We start from the raw sequence: 22,009 nt of genomic DNA on the forward strand, positions 1-22,009 counted from the left end.
AAACTGAAATTTAGAGAACCATAACTTATGCATATATAAGGGTAAAACAAATGGCAGATTAGCAATACATAACTTCAGCAGGGACTATGTCCAAGGGCTTGACGAATTCTCTCCCCAGGCCATCTGCGAGTTGTGGCGCCTGCCTATGATGTGGTGGTGACAGTGGGCCCTGTTAAACCTCTATAAAAAAGCTGCATGTATCCACAATTAGGCTCCGCCAAAAGCGACCGTGTGCCAGCTCCAAAGTCCACAAGCCCAAGTCCTGGTGTTAGGTGGGACGCTAAACAGACCCTGACACGATGGCCCTCCGACGAGACAGGAGGTTTGCGCAGGCCCAATAAGCCACCTGGAAAACCAATAATTACGAACAATATAAGAGATAATGCGACTCGATATAATCGGCAAGACCTGTAGGCGACGAATAAAGGATCACGATTGGAAGCTTGGAACATGGGAACTGCAAGTCGCCCCAGGTTTCGCAGGCTGCGACAGGGTGATATACGATGACTTACATCCCCGCAACTTCGACGTCGTGGCGCTGCAGGAGATTTGCTGGACAGGACAGAAAGTGTGGAAAAGCGGGCATCGGGCGGCTACCTTCTACCAAAGCTGTAGCACCACCAACGAGCTGGGAACCGGCTTCACATAGTGCTGGGCAAGATGCGCCAACGCGCGCGTGATTGGGTGGCAGCCAATCAACGCAAGGATGTGCAAGCTGAAGTTAAAGGCCGTTTCTTCAACTATAGCATCATCAACGTGCACTGCCCACACGAAGGAGACCCGACGACGAGAAAGAAGCGTTCTACGCACAGCTGGAGCCAGACCATACGATGGATGTCCACTGCGGGACGTCAAAATCGTCATCGGTGACAGTGAACGCGCAGGTAGGTAGGTATAGACCGGTCATCGGACCCGGATAGTCTGCACACCGTATCGAATAACAACGGCCAACGATGCATAAACTTCGCAGCCTCCCGCGGAATGGTAGTCAAGCACCTTCTTTCCCCGCAAAAATATCCACAAGGCCACATGGAGATCCACCTAACCAAGAAACGGAAAACCAAATCGACCACGTTCTAATCGACGGTAAATTCTTCTCCCGACATCACGAACGTCCGCACTTTCCACCAGTGCGAATATTAGATCCGACCACTACCTCGTTGCAGTATGCCTGCGCTCAAAACTCTCGACGGTGTACAACACGCGTCGAAGTCAGAACGCCATGACCTAATATTGAGCGGCTACAAGACGATAGACTAGTCAAGAATACGCGCAGCAGCTGGAAGTAGCACTCCCAACGGAAGAACAGCTAGGCGCAGCGTCTCTTCGAAGATGGCTGGAGAGATATTCTATCCGCCATTGGTAGCACCGCAACCGCTGCACTTGGCACGGTGCCCCCGGATCAGAGAAACGACTGGTATGACGGCGAATGTGAACAGTTAGTAGAAGAGAAGAATGCAGCATGGGCGAGATTGCTGCAACACCGCACGAGGGCGAACGAGGCACGATATAAACAGGCGCGGAATAGACAAAACTCGATTTTCTGGAGGAAAAAGCGTCAGCAGGAAGATCGAGACCGTGAAGAGACGGAGCAACTGTACCGCGCTAATAACACACGAAAGTTCTATGAGAAGTTGAACCGTTCACGTAAGGGCCACGTGCCACAGCCTAATATGTGTAAGGACATAAACGGGAACCTTCTTACGAACGAGCGTGAGGTGATCCAAAGGTGGCGGCAGCACTACGAAGAGCACCTGAATGGCGATGTGGCAGACGAAGATGGCGGTATGGTGATGGACCAGGGGGAACGCGCGCAGAACATAATTCTACCGGCTCCGGATCTCCAAGAAATCCAGGAGGAGATTGGCCGGCTGAAGAACAACAAAGCCCCTGTGGTTGACCAACTACCAGGAGAGCTATTTAAACACGGTGGTGAGGCACTGGCTAGCGCGCTGCACTGGGTCATTACCAAGATTTGGGAGGAGAAAGTTTTGCCGCAGGAGTGGATGGAAGGTGTCGTGTGCCCCATCCACAAAAAGGGCGATAAGCTGGATTGTAGCAACTACCGCGCAATCACATTGCTGAACGCCACCTACAAGGTACTCTCCCCAAATGTTATACCGTCGACTAGCACCAATTGCAAGGAAGTTCGTGGGGCCAGGCGGGTTTTATGGGCGAACGCTCCACCGCGGACCAGGTGTTCGCCATTCGCCAAGTACTGCAGAAATGCCACGAATACAACGTGCCCACACATAATCTATTCATCGACTTCAAATCCGCATATGATACAATCGATCAGGACCAGATATACCATCTAATGCACGAACACGGATTTCCCGATAAACTAATATAATACGGCTAATCAAAGCGACGATGGATCGGGTAATGTGCGTAGTTCGAGTTTCAGGGGCACTCTCAAGTCCCTTCGAAACGCGCAGAGGGTTACGGCAAGGTGATGGTCTTTCGTGTCTGCTATTCAACATCGCTTTGGAAGGGGTAATACGAAGAGCATTAATCCCTGCTGCGAGTGGTACAATTTTCAATAAGTCCGTCCAGCTATTTGGCTTCGCCGACGACATAGATATCATGGCACGTAACTTTGAGAAGATGGAGGAAGCCTACATCAGACTGAAGAGGGAAGCCAAGCGGATCGGACTAGTCATCAACACGTCGAAGACGAAGTACATGATAGGAAGAGGTTCAAGAGAAGACAATGTGAGCCACCCACCGCGAGTTGGCATCGGTGGTGACGAAATCGAGGTGGTAGAAGAATTTGTGTACTTGGGCTCACTGGTGATTGCCGAAAATGATACCAGCAGATAAATTCGGAGATGTATAGTGGCTGGAAATCGTACGTACTTTGGACTCCGCAAGACGCTCCGATCGAATAGAGTTCGCCACCGTGCCAAACTGACAATCTACAAAACGCTCATTAGACCGGTAGTCCTCTACGAACACGAGACCTGGACGATGCTCGTGGAGGACCAAAGCGAACTTGGAGTTTTCGAAAGGAAAGTGCTGTGTACCATCTATGGTGGGATGCAGATGGCGGACGGTACGTGGAGGAGGCGAATGAACCACGAATTGCATGAGCTGTTGGGAGAACCATCCATCGTTCACACCGCAAAAATCGGACGACTGCGTTGGGCCGGGCACGTAGCCAGAATATCGGACAGTAACCCGGTGAAAATGGTTCTCGACAACGATCCGACGGGCACAAGAAGGCGAGGTGCGCAGCGGGCAAGGTGGATCGATCAGGTGGAATATGACTTGCGGACCCTCCGTAGACTGCGTGGTTGGCGACGTGTAGCCATGGACACAACCGAATGGAGAAGACTCTTATATACCGCAAAGGCCACTTCGGCCTTAGTCTGAATAAATGAAATATTCATTCTTTTATTTGTGGATCACAAGGGCATCAACCGTTTTTTAACCGCCATTGGCGGCACAATGCAAATGCTGAAGATGCAAAACAACTACCCACTTTGTTTTTTTTTTTGATTTCTATGAATGCCTTCTTATAAGTTCACTTTTGATTGTCAATAATGCTGGAAATTCTTGTTATCACGTGCCGTAAAAAGAGATGTATAAAAAGGGTTGTAAAAAAAATGGTTGAATGTATTATGGAGTTGAGTAGCATATCATAGTAAAATTGGTATGGCATTTGTTTTAACATACTGCCTTCATATATACAAATAGCGGAATAAATCGCTTCAGGACCCTATTATTATTTTATGGGAATTTGGCAATGCACTGCAAAATTCCCATAAAATCTCACTTAAGTTTTTTATGATTTTTACAATTCGCTTGTTATTTTCCTAAAAATATATTATAAATCCGTCGGATATTATAACAAGAATGCTTGTTAGAAGATTGAAAATTCAATAAGCAGTTTACAAATTATGCGGATACAACCACAAACATCTTATCTCTCCTATTTTCTCACTTCTCACTGTAAAAAGTGAATAGTGCGGTACGACAAGTGAGACGCCTCTTTTCTCACTTCGTGCTACTCATTTCTCACTTTTCACTTTTGAAAAGTAAGAAATGCAAAGCGAGTAGTCAGAAGTGTGGAGAGAGTAGTAAGACGTCTCACTTCTAGCTTTCCACTACTAACTTTTCATTTAACAGTAAGAAGTGAAAAGTGAGAAAAGAGGAGTAGGAAGTAATAAATGAAACGTCTTACTTCTCACTTCTCACTCCTCATTTGTCACTTATCACTTCTCACTGTGAAAAGTGGGAAGAGCGAAGTAACGAAGGAGACCCCTTTTTTCTTACTCTCATTTTTCACTTATCGCGGTGAGAAGTGAGAAATGATGATTGAGAGGTGAAAAGTGAGACGTCAAATAACCTATTTGGTTAAATTACATGTTTGGCCATATGACTTTTTCGGCCAAATGACCTATTCGGCCAAAGTGTCAAAATGCATAATGAACACTAAGCTGCGAGGCGGTAATGTCCCTGTGGGGTATGTAATATGGAGAAGAACAAGAAGTTTCTTTAAAATAGTTACTTTTACTCTATGTTTGCAACTGCCACTCGAATAACCGGACAACGAGTTGTTAGAACTATTTGCAGAATACGGAAAAGTAAAAAGTCTTTTCAGGGAGAAATTCCCACCGGACTTATGTTTGGACCATATTCTGTACCAAATTTTAAAAACGACTTATCTGCTTTCATAAACAAAGATTCAAACGTCGATTTGACGAATCTGATAGCACGCCCACGCAAACCAGCACCATCAAAACATAGGTGAAGGCTTTGGGTACCTGTTGATGCTGTTTGTTTGCGTGGGAGTGCTATCAGTGCTAGTAGAGAAAGTGGTTGCATTGCAAACCGACCCAACAAGGAAAACCCGACAAATGGATCCAGATTCTATCCCATGTTCAATAATAGAGCAAAAAAAAATGGCGGACACTATGGTACGTGAAAAAATGCATAATGGGATATAAATAAATTAAAAACTGAAGATAAAAAGCAACAAAAGTCAACAACGAGTCAGCTAAGAAATTAACCATCTGAAGTTACACACGATCGGTCGCATGCAAAAAAAGGCATTTCGTAAGAATGCTTCACGAAGCTTGTAATTACGTAATGTGAAACAGTCTTAGGCCCCGTAGAGTTTAAATCTAAACAATTTAAATCTGAACAATCGAAAAAAAAATCATTCCGTGCCGATAGTTCGAACGAGCCAGACGTGTGTGCTGTGTCTCATCGCGGATTGTGTTCGGTAGTGAAAAAGCTATTGTGTGGTGCGCTCCTACCTACGGATCCAAGGCGATCGCTGTCGGCGAGTGAAGTAGCTGCTTCAGGCGACGCCAGTGAAGCAGGCTATTGTTACTGCTGCTACATACAGCAGCAGGGGCAGATAAGTAGAAACATTTTTATTGTTCTCCCACCTGCTTGACTCGGAGTGGGACTGATAGAATAAATTAAATTAGTTTTTTTTAAATGTTTTTTTCTGATTAGCTATTAGTCCGTTAGCATTAGCATTAGTTAGCATAAGCAAAATCATCCTTCCACCTTGCGGGGTGAGAATGGAGGCAGAGACTATGGAAGGCAATGTTTCTCCAAAAGATGCAGGGCGCACACGATTGTACAATGCGGCTTCGCCTGGGCCTTGGGTTGTTTACTTTCGGCAGAAAGTGAAGAGAGCACTTATTGGATACCCTTGTGGCCCGAGGTAAACAACCCTTCAAGGAAGTTCGAGGTGTTTTGGGAGATCCTGATGTTGTCTATATGCAAGCCATTTATAGTTTTCTTTGTTCTTCTGACATCAAAATCTAATATTTTGTTTTTTTTTCTCTTTCTCCAAAGCTTTTTTTTTTAAGTCTCTGCCTTTCTGTTCCGTAGAGCTCCGTAGCTCTGGCCATCCGGAAGATGCTCCCAGTCGAACCATTCCACGAGCACGACGATACGCCACATAGTCCCTGACGCCAAATGCTCGGATGAGAAGCTGAAATTTCCTGATCCCAAATCCTAAGCCCCGTCCATCCTTAAACATTGTAAACTAACCTCGAGTCACCACGAGTACGCTGGCTTACTAACTGTACAATAAAATGATATTGATTGTATATATCACAAAGAACCATGGCTCCGTAAAGTGTTATACACGCCTGAGCCTACCAAATAAACGAACTTGGAAAAAAAATAATTAAAAAAAAACCTTCTTGTTCAGCGGCACAACCGATTTTTTTTTGGTTAAACGTACTTTAGTATTGGTTGAAATTTACTTCGATATTCCGCGGAATTCCGTTCCATTTCGTTAAAAACTAATGTTTGCATGCGAACTTTTTTGAATTTAACTAAACGAAATGAAAAAAATAGATTTCACCATGCTCAAATTCTGCGGAATATCATTTCGAATCACTTGAATTATCACGAACATTTTCGAAATATCGTATATCCTTAATCCTGGGGCACCGTGCCTAGTACAGCGGTTGCGATGCTTCCAATGACGGATCCAATATCTCTCCAGTCATGTTCAAGAGATGCTGCACCTAGCTGCCCTTTCATTGGAAGTGCCACTTCCAGAGAAGGTCACCAACTCCGCAATTTGTTTGGGAGCAATTGTGTATCAAATGCAATTAATTTTATTTTACCAAAGGCAACATGGGATAATCATTTGTAGAACGGCAGTAATGCTCCAAATCTTCAATTATAATTTTTACTCCTGCGAATAGTATTCATGGAATTTACATTCCAATATTTGGTGCCAATAACCTCGAGTACAAACATCAATGTTAATTGCAAAACAACAACTCAAACCAGGCAGCTACATGGTCAAACTACCACCAAACTGCCCTTTTGAGAAGCACGCAACTGCAGACCAAAATAATCGATTGTCGTTTTCAATCATTCAGCAATCGCTACGATTACGACCGAAAATCAGTATCTTTTCATGAATAGGTTATTGTACGAATTAGATGGAAAATTTCTTCACTCGGTTGCACTTTTTATTGCAGTTACAATGTTATGAACGTGCCACCTGGACCAGCTTAGTTAAACGTGCCTCTATGGTTGATGTTCTGGTCTTGCTGCATAATAACACGCGTTACGACCGAGCTTGAAAGTGTCCCGATTCATTGCAGAGGCATTCTACATTTTTCTCGTGAGCAGGGTTGCTGTGATGCAAATCTGCATTTTTCATCTGAAAAGAGGTTTTAACTAGGTTCCAACTAAAACCGTTGAAAATTCTTAGGTACACAAAGATTGGTGTAGCATTATCGATCCCAATGTACCTACATACGAACCTAAGAAACCATTGATTCATATCTAAGACAAACATTATGAAACCACGATTTGCTACGCCTAGCTACAACCAAATTCTCCGCAACTAAGAAGAAGGAAGGAATGATGATGTAGGAAGTACAAGAAGCCCTAGGCTCACAAACACTTCAAGATTAAAATAATACTAAAGGCAGCAATATCTAGAAAAGTAAATCACCATTATCACCAGAGGTCGTAATAAAAAAAAGTAGTACAACGCTATATACGCTTTTAACGTATGCAGCTATTGATATAAACATGACTCAACCATAGAGAACCAGATTTTGCATAAAGAGTCTGATCGATACCTTTATTGTTGTGGAATGCTCTTGCTCAGATAGGTATATAATTTTGACTACTGTGATGAAATACAAGGACATTTGGAACATCAATTATCCCCTTGAACAGAACATGTTGATCAAAAGCTTTACAGAGCCATTGACAATCTTCTACCTAATCGATTTCTCGACGGAAGTTCACATGACTATTTATCATCTTCTATTGAAATTAAGCGAGAACTATAAACCCTGCAAATTAGGAGAAAACCCAGTTCATCGAAGACATTCGACCTTTGTATGAATGTCTGGTATGAATGCCGATGGACAATTGCTGGTACAATTAATGGTTCAGTTGCCGTCTCGATGTTCTGTCTGCTTCATTTACGTTACTCGTTAACGAGCAATAGGTTTCGTGTCCAGTCCATCGACTACCGGTCAGAAACCCCTTTTGCAGACTGTGTCATTCCCGGCGGCGGCGCGTCTCCGAATTTCTCTACTGATAACGTCGTCGGGCGCTGTTACAAGAAATCAAAGATGAACTAAACGCACATCAGATGGTCTTATACAACCTGCACAGCACATCATTTCTATACGAAGTTGATTACGTTGGCAAACAACTTACCGTGTTTTATCCGGTTTTCCGTTGCAATTCAGACACTGTGCCGGTCAAAGCGTATATACGAGCCGGCTACCCAACAACATCGCCAGACTGTTGTTCTAACACCGCGCCGCGCCGCTCAATAATAGGAAGAAGCTGATTCCATTATTCCCGTCATGATCAAGATTTTACTCACGCCTCACCTGCGTCAAGCTGTAGGGACTGCCCGTCCCGTTCCTTGTGTGGAAAGGCACCGCGCACTTGCGGCGACGACGGCAGCAGCATCGGGATGCTTCTAACATAGTTACGCCTTTGTGTATAAAACAAACCTCACCGGAGGATCACGACTCCAGTCCTATTCGTACGCGGCGTTTGGCCAGAAGTCCCCGTCCAGTTGCGTTCAGTGAGCCGAGGGAATTCGGTTTGGTGGAGAGTCTTGAGAGTGACTGCCACCGCCCGCTGATTAATTCGTGCCAAAACATTCGTCGTGAAAAAGAAAAGATCATTGACGCATCAGTCACATTTACGATTCAAGAAAGAAAAATAATTTCGTCACAAATTGCTGCGTGAAAAGGGAAAATAGTGTGTAGTGAAAGTTTGTTCTGAGTGGATTAATCCAACTAACTGTGTTTTGCAGCTATTAAATCTGTGTAAGTGATTTTTATGTCATATCAAGCAGATATGAGAAATGTGATTCATAACGAATTTCAAATACAGAATAAGTATGTAAATGTTTAATGACATAATATTTGTTAAATTTTTCAACTTTATACTCCGTAAAATTCATTTGCAAATAATTTGTTTCAGATTCAAGATTAATGACAGAACATACATACATATATATTGATAAATGGTATGCGGCTGAATGCAAGTTCGTGTTCTGCTACCTGATTAAGTCTTTCGATGCTTTATCTATCTACATAGTATATGTAATTCATGCTTTGTACTCAGTTAAAAATGGGATATAGCTGCTTACTTTTATTCTTGCCTCCATGCAGAGCTTTACCGAGTGGGTAATCAGAATAATTAAATATTCTCGAGTAAACAAACGGTGCGGATTCTGAATATGAGAAATTTTTTGGGGGAGCTCAGTTCAGTATTTGAAGGAACATCGTATTAGGTTGTAGTACTGTGGTGGGTTGTGGTACTAAAATTAGATTCTTTGTTCTTTCAAAAACGTGGATTGCATAATTGTGAAGATAATGTATAAATGCAAGGAAATGTTATAGGATTTCGAGAAACAATTTGGAAGTAGGATGATAAAATCTAACGTGAATTGTCTAAATGGCAATGTCATCTTTTTTTTGGCATGAAACCTCCATCAAGACATTGCTGCAAAACACTCTTGATACCCAGGACAAAATTGACTGGACCGAACCGGGAATCATATCCAATGCCAATGTCATTTTGAGATTATTCAAGCATGTATAATTTTGTGTAATGTGTGGAAATTCAGAAGGGCTTCTTGACCGAACGGTTAGCAACGTCAGACGTCTAGTTGAAGCGTCACATTTGCTCTTCCAAAAGCATGTTAAATTATTGTTTGTTTCTGGACATGGTTGATTATAGAAACAGACAAAGTTGCCTGGCGAGTAATCAATTCAAAATCATCGATATCGCCAAACAGAAAACTTGAAATACAGCATTGCAAAACGTTCTACGAGTAATTTGGAATTTACTACAAAGTGTCCGAAATTTATATAAACATACTTGGACACTGTCCAAGTATTTGAAACAAAATTTAGTTGATTTCAATTATTCATTAGCTTTTAGTGGAATGCATTTACTTGTCATTAGACGAGTTCGTACTTTATTATTGGAATTAAATGAAATACTACAAACTCGTCTTATGACAAGTACCTAAATGGGATTTTTGGACGATTACCTGGAAGCTCAAACAACAAAAAGATAGATTTCATTTATGAATCAATATCTAGCTATTTCTGTGCTTTAAACACTCTTGATGAAACAACAAAACGGTACTTCCGCAGCAGGAACTAATTTTAGAGTATCAACAAATCGATATACAGTGTTGACCCGATTTTGTCACTCCCCGATTTTGTCTACCCCCGATTTTATCACGTTTTCGACCCGATTTTATCACGTCCCGATTTTGTCACGTTTTCGACCCGATTTTGTCACCCCAAAAAAATTGTCATTCTTTTTATTTTCGTAAATAATACCAAAAACAACATTGATTTTCATGAAATAACTTTCACCGCCTGTAGTTTATTACGAACGACTTCTGAGTACCTGGGAAATATTCTGTAAGCAATTTCGACAAGAAATAATGGGTACCGTTCACGCATTTGGCCTTTCCAAGGCATAAAATGATTCATATTTGTGGAATGAATTAAAAAAAAATGAAAATATTTTTTTCCAATTTTGTCACATACCCTGTTTTATCACCCCAAAATTCACCAGGGGGGTGATAAAATCGGGATATTACTGTAGTACCCATTGAGCATTCACCACAGTAAACCGGTATTCAACCCCATAGTGAACGTCAGGTGACTATCGTTTGACGATACGTTTTATTCGTTTCGTGAATTGAGTTCTTCGAGAAAATTTGCATAAGTGACCATTTATCGTCATTTGCAAATGTTTATTTGCGGATGTTGTTGCTGTAAAACTAGTTTTCACAATGACTCATCGATTTTAAAAATATGATTTATGATATAGGTACTCTAGTCGGTAAATGCACGGTATTATCAAGCCGAGATGGTTAGTTCGATTCCGGATCCTTTCAAGGGGTTCAACCAAGGGGCAACTAACTCTAAACTTTCGACAGTATCCAAAAATACTAACAAATACTAGCGAAAACCTACGTCGTATTTACGGTAAATTGATCAAAGAGCCCTGGTTGGAAAAGCATGAAACACAACGCCACCTAGTCGATACAGTCCACCCAGTTATAGGCAACACGTGATTTCAGTCTCCTTTAAGGTCACTCCTGACGGAATCCAAGTTTCAAAGTGCTCGCATTTTCGGGGGCACACCACTCGATACGGAAGCAACGCACAACTGTCATTTTTATTTTTTCACTCATGCTGCGACGCAGCAAAACTAAATCAACAAAAAAGAAAGTTGTGCGTTGCTTCCGTATCGAGTGGTATGCCCCCGAAAACGCGAGCACTTTGAAACTTGGATTCCGTGAGGAGTGACCTTAAATTCTTTAAAAAATCACTGAACAACTATTTCTATTACTATTACTGTTTGAGCAACCTTTGGAACCCACGTTTTGGTTTGAGCTTTTCTTCCAGAAAAATCTCTGGCATTTCCTCCAAGAATGCATTCGAGAGCTTCTTCAAGAATACATACGGAATTTCTACCCAAAATTTCACCAGAAGTTTATTCGGAAATTTATGACGGAAATCCTCCGATTTCGCTTCATAATTTCACTTGGAAATCTATAAGAAATTCCTTCGGAAATTCTTCTAGGAACTTCTCAGGGAATTCCTCCAGGAATTCTTTCTTTATTTCCACCGGAATAACTTTCAGGAAGTTTTCCGGGAATACCTCCATAAATTCAATAGCGAAATCCTCTAGGATTTCATTCTGGAATTCTTTTCGCAATTACTACGGAATATTCTTCAAAAAATCCTCTAGAAATTTCTTTAGGAATTTCTCCCGGAATTCATCCAAGTATTTTTTCTGAAATTCTTACAGGTATTTTTCCGAACATTCCTTTCAGGTACTTCTCCAGGAATTCCTTCAGGAATTTCTCCGGGAATTTTTTCGCGGAATTCTCCTAGAATTCATCCGGACTTCACTAGGAATGTACTCCAGAATTTCATTCGGAAATTAATTTGAGAGTTCCTCCAGGATATCTTCCAAGAGTTCTTCCAGGAATTTCTTCAGAACAAACCCCGGGAATTTATCCGATAATTTCTTCAGCCATTCATCTAGGAATGCTTTCAAGATTTCATCTGGGAATTTATGCATTAGGTCCTCTTGATATTTTCCGGGAATTCCTTCAGATATTTCTCCAGAAATTCCTTTAGGAACGTCTCCAAGAATTATTTCCGGACTTCCTTGTGGGAATTCCTCCGGAAGTGCTTGTGGGAGTTCCACCGGGAGCTTCTACAGGAGTTTTTGCTAGAGTTCTTCCGGGAATCCCTCCAGGAACTTCACAGGGAATTCCTGGAAGATATTTGGCAGAAATTTCACGGGAAATGGGATTTCAGAAGTTCCTCTAGAAATTCAACTCCGGGTATTCTACCAGATGTTCCTCCGGGTATTCATCCCGGAGCTCCACCAGTAGTTCCTCCGGGAATTCATTCAGGCTTTCTTTCAGAAATTCATTTAGGCTTTCTTTAGCAATTTATCTACAAATTTCTCCAGAAGTTCCTCGGAAAATTTCTGGGTATTCTTCCGGGAGGTCCTTTAAGAATTCTTCCAGGAGTTGCTCCTGAAATTCTTACGGAAGTCCATTTAGGAGTTTTTACGAGAGTTCCTACAAGATTTCCTCCGGAAATTCTTCCTGTAGTTCTTCTCGAAGCTCCACCGGCAGTTATTCCGAAAATTCCTTTGATAATTCTCCGGGAATTCCTCCAGAAATTCCTCCGGGAGTTCCTCCGGAAAATACCGAAGGAATTACCAGAGGAACTCCTGTAAGAACTCCCGGAGGAATGTCAGAAGGAACTCCTAGAAGAATTTCTAGATGACCTCCTGGAGGAACTCCCAGAGAAACTATCGAAAGAACTTCGAGAGGAAATTCCAGATAAATGTCTGAAGAGAACTCAAACGATTTCCTGAAAAAATCCTGAATGATTTCCTGGAAGTGCAACAGGTGGAATTCCCGGAGAAACTCCCGGAAGAATTCCTAAAGAATTTTCAAAGGAACCCCCGGAGGAACTGGCAGCGAAACTACCAGAAGAATTCTCGGAAAAAGCTTGGAGAATTCATCTTATAGACAAATCTTGTCTAGCTGAAACCTTTGTAGGGGTATGTAGCTGGACCATCATCATCATCAGAGGACCTTCCGGAGAATACCCTGAGGAACTCTCAGAGAAATTCTCGGAGGAGCTTCTGGTGGAATTTCTATATAAATTCCTGAAGAGCCTAACAGAATTCCAACTCTGGAGAAATTCCTGGAATAATTTTCAGAGGATCCCCCGTAGGAACTGCCAATAGAACTACCGGAAGAATTCTCGGAGAAACTCCAGGAGTAATTTTTGCAGAAACTCCTGGAGGATCTTTCAGTGGAAATCTTGAAGTTTCCACCGGAATTCTTCCAGGATTTCTTTGGGAATTAATCTAGGAATTCCTCCGACAATTTCATTAATGATTTAATTTTCGGTATAATTTTTGTATAAATTTTCGGTGGAATTCCTGAAAAAATTCAATAAATTCTAAAACTCATGGAAGAATGGAGGATTTTTATAATAATTGTAATAGCCGATTTTATATTCTTTCTGAATACTAATATAATACTAATACTTTCTGAGTACTTTCTGAATACTAAGTTTATAGGGCCCTCCTTAGCCGTGCGGTAAGACGCGCGGCTACAAAGCAAGACCATGTTGAGGGTGGCTGGGTTCGATTCCCGGTGCCGGTCTAGGCAATTTTCGGATTGGAAATTGTTTCGACTTCCCTGGGCATAAAAGTATCATCGTGCTAGCCACATGATATACAAATGCAAAAATGGTAACCAGGCTTAGAAACCTCGCAGTTAATAACTGTGGAAGTGCTTAATGAACACTAAGCTGCGAGGCGGCTCTGTCCCAGTGTAGGGATGTAATGCCAATAAGAAGAAGAAGAAGAATACTAAGTTCGTTAATAATTTTCTCACTTTATTTAAAAATATCTGATGAGCAATAAATCATGCATTTTTTAAATCCATTATTGTTTTAATCATTATTATTGTTAAATAAACGCGAACGTTGCATTGTCGGCGTGAATGCGTCACGTTCATTGGCGTTGCGTTTTAGTACAAAGCGCGACGCGACGCGACGTTGTGATCCAGCCTTTACTGTTGCTTGTGGATTTGATTTCAAAGTTTTTGGAACTTGAAAGGAATTAGTGCCAAGCACTAATATTCATCTGTTTTTTTATAAACTACGATTCAGAAGATCTAAAAAAGCTGCCTCCCCCCTACTCGAAATCCTGGCTACGCCCATGCTGCTGGTCGCTGGCAGGAATGGCTCGACTGCGATGAGTGGGATAGGGGCTTCCTCACTGCTTGTGTCGAATGTGCATATCATAGAATCAAGACCTTTCTAACGCGAAACTCTGAATGTGGATGGTAAAGAAGGCGAACTGCTTGCTGGTTTATCACGAAGAATAGCGCATTCATTTTCAATTCATCAGGTGTTAAATACGAGTCCATCGCGAAGCTGGAGAAAATCTGTATACAGTGCGAAGACTCGATCAGCGTGTTGTCGTTGGTTAAAAAAAGAATTGACATCAGATGCCTGAGCTTCCACACATAATTGGAATGGACCCAAAATTCCGAAAGATCGTGCTTAATATAAATACGTGGCGTTCAACGCTTTTGTTTCGGGAGTTGGAGGATTCAAGCTCAAAACAGATGGAAGCAGCCAAACACTCCATCCGTCACGGTTTCCTCTGATGTGGAAATCTTTCAGCTCTCGACGCCTATCTCCGCATTTGAACCAATATGCTAAACTAATCATGCTTGAGACCTTTTGACCAAGACACACCGTAGAAAGCTTTTTGGAAGTCCCTGGTTCCTGTTACTCAGCCGTGCCTAGTGCAGTCAACGTTTAGCTCAGTCGTTCTGGCCCTGAGGAAGCCCATATTCCACTCATCACAGCCATCCCTGCCAGTGATCATCGGACGTTCCGGCCCTCTGCGTGTGAGTTGGGAGACGGGGCCTTTCGAAAACCAATTTTCGGTAAGTATTATAAGCCCTCAGCTTTGACTTTGGCTAAAGCAAGCATCTTTCACCATTTTTCGACATCAACTTGAAGCCTCGGCTGTTCATCCGTCCTGATCTCCACGTTAGGGACGGCTCATCATCGTCCAAGTGCCAGCGAGGGACTCTAAGTGAAACTGTGCACCATGGGCCTCCGGGAATTTAGGGGGTTTGGTGTCAGGTCCTGCAAGATAGCCTTTAAAAAACTCACGCAACGAATAATCAACAAGAGAGTACGGACCGGAACAATCGGCGAAGACCTCGGCGACGAAAAGGGACTAGCGTTTGGAAACTCGGTTGGTGGAACTGCAAGTTTTTTTTTTTATGTCTTTATTAGGGAGACTTTCAGCCTGAGGCTGGCTCATCTCCTTACACTGCAAGTTTCTTAACTTCATCGGGAGCACACGCATACTCGTCGATGTGCTCAAGGACATGTGGATGCGGATTAGAAGAAATCATAACGTCCACCAGAGCTCATAGTGATGGGCGATATGCAAAGACGCGTGATCGGGTGGTGGCCGATCAATGAGAGAATGTGCAGGTTGAGGATCAAAGGCCGGTTCCTCAACTTCAGCATAATCAACGTCCATAGCCCACACTCCGGAAGCACTGATGATGATATGGACGCATTCTACGTGCAGCTCAAATGTGAGTACGACAGCTGCCCAACTCAAGACGTCAAAATCATCATAGGAGATTTGAAGGCTCAGGTTGGCCAAGAGGAGGAGTTTAGACCGGCTATTTTGAAGTTCAGCGCCCACTGGCTGACGAACGCAAATATGGCCTACGATTAATTGATTTCGACGCCTCCAAGAATAAAGGCCATTCGCTGCACCTACTTCCAACGCAGCCTTCTGTATCGGTACACTTGGACATCACCACTGCAGGTAGGATCACAAATCGACCACGTTCTGATTGATGGACGACATTTCTCCAACAATATCGACGGCAGGACATATCGTGGCGCTAACATCGGCTCTGACCACTACCTGGTGATGCTTAACTGCGTCCAAAACTATCCGTCATCAACAATGTTCGGTACCGACGGCCGCCGCGGTACGACCTAGAGCGACTGAAGCAACCTGCTGCCGCCACTGCATACGCGCCGCATCTCGAGGCAGCGTTGCCGGAAGATGGTGAGCTCGATGGGGCCCCTCTTGAGGACTGCTGAAATACAGTTGAAGCAGCCATTAACGACGCAGCGGAGAACAACAAGAATCTGGGAAGCTGAACAGTTACCGGAGGGTGGAAGGAAGGGGTCATATGCCCGATCTACAAGATCTACAAGACGACAAGCTGGAGTGTGAGAACTTTCGAGCGTTTACCATCCTTAATGCCGGTGATATCTCAGATCGTCTTCCGTCATCTGTCACCATTAGTGAATGAGTTCGTAGGAAGTTATCAAGCCGGCTTCGTTGACGGCCGCTCGACAACGGACCAGATCTTTACTGTACGGCAAATCCTTCAAAAATGCCTTGAATATCAGGTCCCCACGCACCATATGTACATCGGTTTTAAGACAGCATACCACAGTATAGACCGCATAGAGCTATGGAAAATTATGGACGATCAAAGCGACGGTGGATGGTGTGCAAAACTGTAGCATATGCAGCTTTATAAATATTATTAAGTGGAGAACTACTGCAAATTGGTGTTCTAGCAGTTCTAAATAGTGAATGTGAAATATAGCAAATAAAAGGATAAATAGATATACATATTTATTTAATCAAAATTTATTGTATAGAAACAACAACTGCTTTGCATATGAAGTTGCATCGAGGTTGGTTTACCTAGAACGAGTAGCTTCTTACGTCAAATTTATTGTACTTGGCTGTGATTATTTATATGTTCATAGAACAAGATATATGTGTCTTTTGAAATAGTATGCAAACTAAATTGTAATCGGTAATCGGGGGTGACGTTTACGATCTATAAATAGAAGACTGACCCTAATAGGCAAACATCCGCATTTATTTTATGATTTGACGTGAACATCTTACTTATGCAACGATAGCTGTAAAATGACTACTGGTTATTTCCACGCAATCCGTGGGAATGAATTGTAATTGCGCACATCGCAATCAGGGTAGCTAGAACACATTCCAACTACGTTCAACTTTAAGAGTTTTATTTCTATACCTCCATGCCCGCCCTTAGATTACTGTAGTACGAAATGTTGGGTGGAAAATATGAAACAACACAGAAAAGAGTCTGATAATCTGTAACAAAAGCTCAAAGTGAGCGTAAACAGTGCTAAGCATATACGAACATCAGAGTGAACTTATAAGACAGGGGACAACAACTACTTACCTATAGGTTCAAAATGAAAAATGATCGGAAAATTTCTTAGTTAGGAATTCTATCGAAATGTGAGAATATTTCCCATTAACAATTACAACCAATGTTACTTGTCATAGCTATAGCAGTTGCAGTAGGGTACATAACACGCCTTGTTCTGTCGCGATAGCTTAGTGTGAAAGGTCAAATGCACCATTATCGTGCCATAATGGTGACCACCACCGTTTGTCACCTTCGACTGGTTACAACCTGCTTCTAATAGCTAAGTGCCATTCAATAACGATCGAAGCTCTAATTATTACCTTCCCGATGCTGCGCGCTATAGGCAAATCAGGTGGAAGTGAAAGAAAAGCAACAAAGGTTGCGTCACTATGAGATGACCAACGATGATGCGATGCACAATGGGGAAATCCGATTTCAAAGGTGGAAAAAATTGATAACTTTCTTCACGAACAACTTACAGAAGAGATCAAGAGCTTATTTGAAAGGGAATTTTGCAAAGAATTCAGTGAGTGCTGCTTCATGGACGTGGAACGCTTCTGTATGTAGTTATCGAGCTCGTTTTGCCCTAATGCCCCATATATCGCGAGTTTCCAAACTATTTGTCATTTTATCTTAACGACATTGTTCTAAAATTGTGTTTATCTCTTCACTCTGGATCCACAGAAGGGCACAAAATATATTTTGTTGGTAAAAGTTGGAAATTTAAGGGATTTTGGGGTCAAATAAGCATCAAAGTGCATTTTATGTGCAATTTTCATGTATTCTGTAAAAAATAGTAATATTTTCAAATAAGTGTTGATATTATTGTCTCAAAGTGTTGAACAGATATTGACAAACGTTTGCCGAACAAAAATTAATGAAATAAATCGTTTCACAAATGTTTTATTTGGTTATTTATTGAGCAAAAAACGATTTTTAAAAACTTTTGAATAGCACCGATGCCAAACATTTCCAAACCATACCCGATCGCACAACTAGACAAGAATAGTCATATGTTATGAGTCTTGATGTGATCATAGATAGGAGGTGATGGGAGATACACTGTTTTTTACCTTTTTGCCCAAATTCTATGAAGCAATATAACTCAATGATTTTGAGCAAGGAAATGATGTAGTATTGTTAATTCGATTGATATTTTCCAATGATATAATTAAAATAACAAATAATCATATAATTCATTAAAAATATTGAATTATATAGGGATTTAGGGTCATACAGCTCATTTAATGTAATTTTTATTCATAATAGCATAACATTTTTTACAGACGATGCACATTGAAGATAAAGGGCTTATTCAAAAGGGTGTTTTCCAAGAAATTCAGTGAGTGATGTTTTATAGACATGAGACACTTCTGTATGTAGTTATTAAGCTTGTTTTGCCCCAAAGTCCCATGCATCACAGTTTATCAAATTGTTCGTGCTTTTATCTTCCAAGTATTGTACTAAAGATGTGTTCTCCTCTTCACTATAGATCCATAGAAAAGCACTATACATGTTTTGTTGATAAAAGTTGGAAATTTAAAGGATTTTGGGGTCAAATAAGTATTGAATTTCACTTTACGTGAATCTTTCATTTTTCAATTACTAATGAAGTAAATCATTCCGCAAGTGTTTTGGTTTGTGATTTATTGGGTAAACCCCGATTTTTTAAATGCCATACCAAACCATACCCGTTTGCACAACTAGATAACAACTAAATTTTTAAATACATAATTAATGAATTTTTTCGCTTATTTGTTCCAGTATGCCTTAAACATCCATTTTTAATGTAATATATGGATATTTGTTTTTTATGGTATCAATTTCTGTTAAAAAAAATTATGACAATACTATCAACTATTATCTGTAAATATCTGAATTAGCAATAGGTTGTAGATTTCGCCAAAATTGACCATATGTGGAGCTACATCAATGCTTACAAGTTTTTAAATCACCGTAAATTAACCCTAAATGATCATTCGACGTAATATAGTGCAAATGACTTTTTGGGTATTATTATTTTTTACAGAGTACATGAAAAATTCACATAGATGCAGTTTGATGATTATTTGACCCCAAAATCCCTTAAATTTCCAACTTTTTCCAACAAAATATGTATAGTGCTTTTCTATTGATCTATAATGAAGAGGAGAACACATCTTTAGTACAATACTTGGAAGATAAAAGCACGAAAATTTGATAAACTGTGATGTATGGGACATTGGGCAAAACTAGCTTAATAACTATATACAGAAGTGTCTCACGTCTATAAAAGATGTCTCACTGAATTTCTTGGAAAACTCCCTCTCGAATAAGCCCTTTATCTTCTATGTGCATCGTCTGTGAAAAATGTTATGCTATTTTGAATAAAAAATTACATTAAATGAGCTGTATGACCCCTAAATCCCCTATAATTCAATATTTTTAATGAATTATATGATTATTTGTTATTTTAATTATATCATTGGAAAATATCAATTAAATTAACAATACTACATCATTTCCTTGCTCAAAATCATTGAGTTATATTGCTTCATAGGGGAATTTGGGCAAAAAGGTAAAAAACAGTGTATCTCCCATCACCTCCTATCTATGATCACATCAAGACTCATAACATATAACTATTCTTGTCTAGTTGTGCGATCGGGTATGGTTTGGAAATGTTTGGCATCGGTGCTATTCAAAAGTTTTTAAAAATCGTTTTTACTCAATAAATAACCAAATAAAACCTTTGTGCAACGATTTATTTCATTAATTTTGTTCGGCAAACGTTTGTCAATGTCTGTTCAACACTTTGAGACAATAATATCAACGCTTATCTGTAAATATTACTATTTTTTACAGAATACATGAAAATTGCACATAAAATGCACTTTGGTGCTTATTTGACCCCAAAATCCCTTAAATTTCCAACTTTTACCAACAAAATATATTTAGTGTGCCTCTGTGGATCCACAGTGAAGAGATAAACACAATTTTAGAACAATGTCTTAAAGATAAAATGACAAATGGTTTGGAAACTCGCGATATATGGGGCATTAGGGCAAAACGAGCTCGATAACTACATACAGAAGCGTTCCACGTCCATGAAACAGCACTCACTGAATTCTTTGCAAAATTCCCTTTCGAATAAGCTCTTGATCTCTTCTGTAATTTGTTCGTGAAGAAAGTTATCAATTTTTTCCACCTTTGGAATCGAATTTCCCCATTGTGCGATGTCTGTCTTTCGAGTGATGCGTTGATTGCAAGCTTAAGGGGAGCGTTTGTCTGAAAATCAACAATTATTTTTTAATTTCGGATTGGTTACAATTCATATTTGTTCATCTTACATTACAGAGTGCTTTTCACGGCTTTCAAAACTTAATTCTAAATATATATCTGCTTGTTCAATTAGCTTAGCAATTATTCATCTAGTCCATTTTATACCATTTACTCACATCAATGCTTGAGGCAACGAGGTGTTTCGTAGTTTGAATAATTACGACCAACCTCAGTCAATTTGCAAAATGACGACAATGAAACGAAAACCAGTTCTCAAGTGCAAGACTCACTTACTCCCAATATTTAAACGAGATTCGCACCGTTGAATTGAGTTTGTTTTTGTTTGCCTATCGTTCGTATTTATCGACGACGAAGGTAGCCCATGCGCAGTCACTTTAGTGAAGAATTAGATTATTGAAATTTCCGATCGACGGTTCTCAAATACCAGAAAGGAACACGCAAGTCATGCCACTCGCGCACATTGTTCTCTCCTAAGCTGTTCTTTGTTCGCATCCTCTAAGCTGCGGGGCTTGAATGCCCCCGCGTGGCAGAGATGCCGCCAAAAGTTTCTGAATTCCTAATTTGTGCGCAGCATACTGATCAGTATTTAAAGCACCTTCCCAGCCGGCACCTGGTCCAGTTGAGTCTGATCGTTTGTTTCCTCGCCGTTTGTTTTGTTCAGAGTTCAAGTTCAAAGAAGAGACCACCACCGCACCCGTATGAAATCGATTCTGGTTACCGTTCTGGCGCTGAACTGCCTCTATCTGTATGCCGAGGCGACGGACGTGAAGGCGTGTCCGTAAGATTTCAAGGGAATGATTTCAACAAGGAGATATTGATTTTGAGGAGTTGGACATTGTCGTAACCAGATGTGAAAAGCAGACACTAAAATTTTAACATGTATGCTTATCATATTTTGTTGAACGAATGAATATTCAAAATCTTAAATGCCTTTTGAAATCATTCAGAGATTTACGGACAGCGTAACTAAAATTATTTACTATTTCAGCTAAAAATCTATGATTCAATCAGCGAGAACAGGTCATATCAGAACTGCGTGAAAGGTCCATGCAAACTGAAGCGCAAAACGAACATATCCATCAACCAGAAATTCACACCATGTAAGTAAATTATACACAGTATTATAGGATAGGTTGCTCATTTACGGATATTTATTCTGACAATTATCATACTAACGGTGGAGCAAAGTTACGTTCAAGTGTGATATAACATTACGTTCTCCCTACAGAATTCTACAGAATTTTGAACCGATGTCTTCCCAGTTTTATATTTAATAGAAACTCTTCGGCATCTAGGGAAAAAACGTAAAGGAGTTGGTTGGTTTTTTGTCTCGTATAGGTTGCATGCAATGTCGAATATTCTAAAGTATTACGTAAATCATATGAGCACAATGAATGCTGTCTAACAATACGTAACTTCTAG

General features: G+C 40.9%; 1 protein-coding gene across 3 annotated transcripts in view; it reads left to right on the forward strand.

Annotated features, from left to right (window-relative positions):
- The window catches only part of LOC134226138 (ecdysteroid-regulated 16 kDa protein), an 87,144-nt gene that overhangs the window by 41,644 nt on the left and 23,491 nt on the right, over positions 1–22,009 (forward strand). Inside the window, exon 1 of one of the 3 annotated variants that reach the window (XM_062706736.1) lies at positions 8,488–8,795. The exons of the other annotated variants lie outside the window; for them this stretch is intronic. The gene's annotated coding sequence lies outside the window, so the exon portion shown is untranslated. Of the gene's footprint in view, positions 1–8,487; positions 8,796–22,009 lie in introns of those variants that run through there. 3 annotated transcript variants of the gene reach the window in all.

The sequence above is a fragment of the Armigeres subalbatus genome, chromosome 1, assembly GCF_024139115.2.
Source record: "Armigeres subalbatus isolate Guangzhou_Male chromosome 1, GZ_Asu_2, whole genome shotgun sequence".
Classification (NCBI taxonomy): Eukaryota; Metazoa; Arthropoda; class Insecta; order Diptera; family Culicidae; genus Armigeres; species Armigeres subalbatus.